A 5,957-nucleotide genomic window follows, 5' to 3' on the forward strand; every position below is an offset into this window, starting at 1 on the left:
ACAGAACCTGTAAAAGCTGCTGACAGTTGTCCCATGTGGGCTGATGGGTGAAAAGAACAGAATCTAGCAAGTCAATAAGCCCCCCCCCCCCCCCCCCCCGGTTTCTCAGAAAACTTAGGGTTTTGTGCCTTCCAGTTATAGAGATCACATGTTGAGAAAGGCCAATAATGATGGGGCTGGTTGCCATCTGCATCCGGGGGTCCAGCGGCCCGTAAGGGCAGGGTCTTGATAGTGGAGTCGGGTGCTGCAGCAGACAGTTCCCGCTGAGCCCTCTGCCGGGTGAGAGGCGGGCCTCCCACCGCAGCCACTCCCAGAACTCCACCCCCAGCCACTCCTGGCATGGAAGGATCGCCCCCCCCCCCCCCCCCCGTAGGCTATATGGGGGAGGAAAGATTAGTTCTTCTTCAGTGCCCCCCTGCAGGATAGGGTGGCGGGGGGGGGGGCGAAGGCTGGGTGAGATTCTTCTTTTTCTCCTCCTTTTCCGTTCTCTGCAAGGCAAGAATGGGCTCCGGCCCATTGAGATGAGTAAGGGCAGGAGAGGGGACTGTGGGCTCCGCTGATTGGCCAGGCGCGAGTTGGTGTCTCATTACACAGGATGTGGTCATAGTGATGGCGTGCACTTCCCTTGATTATTATTGGTTAGTCCAGAGAAATCCTGGGTGTGGCTAGCAGAGGCTTCTTCCGGGAAGAAGCACATGGCTCTGTCCAAAAATGGAGGACCCAAGGCAAGATGGAGGGCGCAGTCCTCGCCCCTCCAGGGCGAGCCGAGCCCGGGCTCCAGGGGCTAGTCCGATCGCCGGGGGTCCAGCAGATCGACCAGTTCCAGCCCAGACAGGAAGTCCATCTCCTCCGTCTTGTCCCCGGGGGCGCCGGCGATCGCCTCCTCCTCCGTCTCCTCGACTAGGGCACGTGATCTGCGCCGCCGCCGCCGCCGCCGCGTGGGTCCGGTCCAGGGGCAGCGGGTGGGTGGCGGCCCGTGCTGGGCTCCCGCTGTGGGCCGGGGAGTCGATGCCTGAGGCTGCCAGCAGCGCGGCCAGGCCGTGCCTCATGGGGCCCAGCCGCTGGCCCACGCAGGCCCCGGCCCCTCCGACCGGGCCCCGAGGGCCCCATGGACCCCCAGCCCCAGTGTGGGCAAGCAGGGAGCTGACCACGGGCGAAGGGAAGAAAGAGCCAGGCGGCGAGGCCTTCCGGTCCCACAACCTCCCCGGTTGGTCATCACTCGGCCCCACCCCTCGGCCCGCCGCTGGCCACGCAGCCAGTTCGGACACTCGGACCCGCTCCGGGGAGGCCAGGCCCTACGGCGGGCGCGGAGGGGTTCCAGAGTCCAGCGGCCGGACTCCTCCTCCTGCACCGCCCAGAGAGGCGGGCGGCCCGCCTTTCAGATAGAGCAAGCTGTCATTTAGGAGAGTATCACTTGGCAAGAAACTGAGGATGGTCTCCAGCCAACAAGTAATGAGGAACTGAGAGCCTCAGTCCCACAAGAAACTAAATGCCAAAAACTATTGTTTAATCTTGGAAGTTGATCCATCCTCAGTTGAACTTTCAGATGAGACCTCATTCCTGGCCAACATCTTGATTGCAGCTTTATGGGAGACCCTGAAGCAGAGGACCCAAATACCTGGCCCACAAAATCTGTGAAATAATCAATGTGTTGTTTTAAGCCACTAAGTTTTGGGGATAATTTGTTATACAGCAATAAATAGCCTGGCTGGCATGGCTTAGTGGTTGAGCATTGACCTATGAACCAGGAGGTCATGGTTAGATTCCCGGTCAGGGCACATACCTGGGTTGCAGGCTTGATCCCCAATGGGACGTGCAGGAAGCAGCTGAACAATGATTCTCTCTCCTCATTGATGTTTCTATCTCCCTCTCCCTCTCCCTTCCTCTCTGAATTATTGACTATATATATATTTTACAGGGAGCAATGAAAAATTTATTTAAGAAGGGAAGGTTTACTTAAAAATTTGGAAAACAAGTGAATGATTTCTTAACAAGTGTCCATTTATAGAAGCTGTAAGCTGTAGCACCAGTACAAAGGATGTTCTTTGACTTAGGAGGAGCAAGTTTCCTTTCAAGGTATTAATCTTGATTTCTGTAACTTGGGGATGATCATTTAATTGAGAGCTTCATGGCCTTCTAATGCCATGGTGTACACCAATAATAAATAATTTTTGAAAAAATTAACTTATTAACTAATTTAGGTCATTTTTAAATACAAAAATGTTATTACATAGGTTATATATAAAACAAAACAAAGTATTTCTCCTGAGTTCCAGACATATCCATCCAGCTAGCTGCTAGACATTCATTCCATCTGGATATGAATTCATAGAAGCAATAGAAAGTGAACCTGTCAAAAACTTAACTCATTTCTATACCGCACAAATCTGATCTGCCTTCTTTAGTTTCTGTCTTCTCACAGTCCGTCCACTACCCAAAGCAGAGCCCAAAATCCATCTCCAGTACTCTCTCATTTACTAGTACCCCCATTCAGTCACCAACTCAAGTCCACTTAACCTCAGAAACGTTGCAATGTAGCTGTCCCTCTACTGCCCCCTTCACTACCTAAGAATGGATGTGAAGGACTTTGTCAAGTTCTATTTTTTAATGTTTTGTTAACTTTAATGTCCAAACTTTTTCAAGTTCTATTTTAAAAATTCTATTATGTTTAATATACATAAACTTTTCCCCAAAATGGTTCACTTCCACCTTCCACTAGGGAATAAAATTGTAGTAAATATAACATGTATGAGATGTGACTGTAAATTACGGGATCTAAGCTGAAAATTAGTTTCATTACCTTAAAGTCACATTTATATTATACAGTTAATATATCTTAGGGTAAAAATGTTTTCTGAAAAGTATTTTTACAAACATTGTCACTGATTTCTAATTTAAATAATGTTTTAATCTTTATTTCTGAAACATCTATTGTCAATAGAGTCTAACACTTTAATTTGGGTTTTTTTTTTCATGGAGCATTTGCAAGAAAGGGACTTATAATTTCAGAAAAAGTTTAGATTAGGTTTCAGGAACAGTTCATTGCTTAATTGTCTTAGGAACCAGGGTTGGGGAACCTCTGTCTAAGAAAAATCCAAGATTTTGCTTAAGTTTATCAGGCCAATAATAAGTTCAGCAAAAGTTTAATTAGTTGGTGATGGATTGAAGCAGAGAGTGAAACTCAGCAATGTAATATACTCTATTCTCACATCTTTCAAATAACTTGTTAAAATCAGTGAAAACATCTTGTATATCTGTATACCTGTATTTAATTGCTTTATTTTTTTTGGCTCTTGTCAGCTTTTTTTTTGGTCAGCTTGTTTGAAAAGAGTTTCACTCCATGCTTGTTTTTGAAAATGGCTGGTGCTTTTTTATTATTGTGTGGTCTTTTGCATATTTCTGCAATAGTGATTTGTGATTGAAAAAAAAATGATAAAAACCTTTCTTCACTCTTCTTTTGAATCTATTAAGTTTAGGAATAGATATTCATTTTATAATGATCTTACAGTACAAGAAAAGTCAGTTTCCTATGAAAAGGCATGAACACATTTAATCATGTCATTCTAAAAACACATACTGTTAATGTTTCTTATAAACAAATGTTTCTTATAAACACCAGGCTGGTTGCTCAGTGGTTGAGCATCAACCTATAAACCAGAATTCGATTTCCCATCAGGGCACATACCTGGGTTGTGGGATTAATCCCCAGTGGGGCATGCAGGAGGCAGCTGATCAACGATTCTCTTTCATCATTGATGTTTCTATCTCCCTCTCCCTTCTTCTCTGAAATCAATAAAAATATATTAAACAAACAAACCTCCCCGTCCCCCAAAACAAATAGAATAAATGCCCACTGCATTTATTTTTCATCGAGTAAACATTTACCAAGTGCCTAGTATGCCTAATAAAGTGCTGGGGAATGCAGAAATTAGACTAAGGCCCCACCCCATATGGAGCTTAAGTTCTAGTATAAGGAAACAGTGAAAAAGTAAATATATCAATGGCCAAGATAATTTCTGATTACGGTACATTCTGTGAAGAAAATAGAGTGAAACTGGGTGTAGAAGTGGGAAGGAAGGAAGGAAAGGTGTTTCCTTGAGATGAGGAAGACAGGCAACGCCTCTGTGAGGAGCAGAATATGAGCTGAGACTTGAAGAATGAGCCAGGCTGGTGCAAGCCCGTGAGGAAGTATGCCAGGCCCAGGAAGTGGCCAGTCTGAGGGCTTGGAGAAGGGACAGAACTGGATGAGCATAAGGACCGAGATGACAGTGGGGAGAAGCAAAGTGAGGAGGGGGAGAATAGAATGAGAGGCAAGTTAGAGCCGGATCAGCCCTTAGGCCACAGTGAGAAATCTGGATTCCTGCTCCCTTTCTCTCTGAAATCAATAAAAATATATTAAAAAATTTTTTTGATTAAATGTAATGTTCTTGTAATGTTATATTATTGTGATGAATATAGTATTTTCAAAGATGCACTTAGAAATCTAGTAGCTGGAGCATAAGAATTAGAAAATATAATTTCTATTTGTGCTTCAAAATCTCATATTTAACATAACTCTTTTTCAGTTTTGCTCTTTACTGAAATAGGTAAAGGGCTTGTTAATAAATTATTTTTAGACCTTGAGATAATTAAAAGTCCATAGTATTAATGTCTGTCTAAATAAATTACCATTTCAATAGTTCATGCTTCCTTACTTTTAAGTGATAACATATTTTACCTTAACTATTAAGATTAGTTAGAAAGTTTAAAAATAACCTCCTCTAAAAAGTAGCATTCATGTGTAATTCTGACATCAGTGGTCATATCACATTAACATCTCTGAAGCTATAGAACATTTCAGATGGTTGTAATTACTCAATATGGTATGTCCTCATATATAAGAACATAAATTAATTTCTTTTTTAGTCTAATTTTTGTTACTTTATTTAAGCCCAGAATCTTCAGGTAATAGCCTTAAGTATACTGGCAACACATGCAAGAAATGATGGATGGATTACATAGGAATTGAAGTAAAAGATTAAAGCTAAACACATATATGTTTTAAGGGACTTATTTAATATCAATAATAAAAATTATGAATTGAATTGAATATGAGGTTGGAATATAAAGTAGCAAATTCTAGGAAGAAAAAGAAATCATTTAAATTAAACATGTATTTGGAGATGCACTTATGCCAGTTAATTTTTCAGGAAGGTAAGTAGCTTAAAGTAATGACTATTAATGGTAAACATATTTGTAGTTACGTGATAGATATTTGTAATCCTCTAAAATCTAACATAATGGTCACAGAGCTCTATTCTAGACAGTATACTTCTTTTTGCATATGCCTCTTAGGTTATAAAAAGTACACCTGTAGTTCATCAAAATGTGCCCCAAGGCACAATACCATTTGACTCAGTCATTAGAAAGTTTAGCATAATTGCTTAGCATAATCCAAAGAAAATATGAGTACTGACATCAGGGACTCTCCAATTTGTTAGGCAATTGTTCCATAATTTTTGGCACCAAGATAATCCACATGTTGAAAAAGCAATTAATCATTGGTGTTAGTTATCAAGTTATGATTTTAGCCGTTTCCTCCCCAAATTGACCCGAAATGACAGAGTTCCTTATTTCATTTTGTAATATTCTGACTTCAGAGATCAAAAGTTTAAGTATGCCAGTCTGGTTACAGTTGACCTGAGTTTTGTGTTAATTAGTTTTCTAAAATAAGTAGATCATATCTTGATATTTACAAAGATGAATGGTATTAACTTCACTAATATTTGGGTAAAAGGTTTAGTGACCTTTAGAAACTTACAGGTTGATTACCTTAGAAGAAGTTATTTGAAGTCCTTAAACTAGCATTTTGGTCCCAAAAAGATAAATCTATTTGCTGTAGGAACTTGTGTTGAAAATAGGCCAAAACAAGAGAACACACAGATTTTAAATTTTCTAATATTTTGCAAATACAATGA

This window comes from Myotis nattereri (assembly GCF_964212035.1).
Source record: "Myotis nattereri genome assembly, chromosome: 17".
Classification (NCBI taxonomy): domain Eukaryota; kingdom Metazoa; phylum Chordata; class Mammalia; order Chiroptera; family Vespertilionidae; genus Myotis; species Myotis nattereri.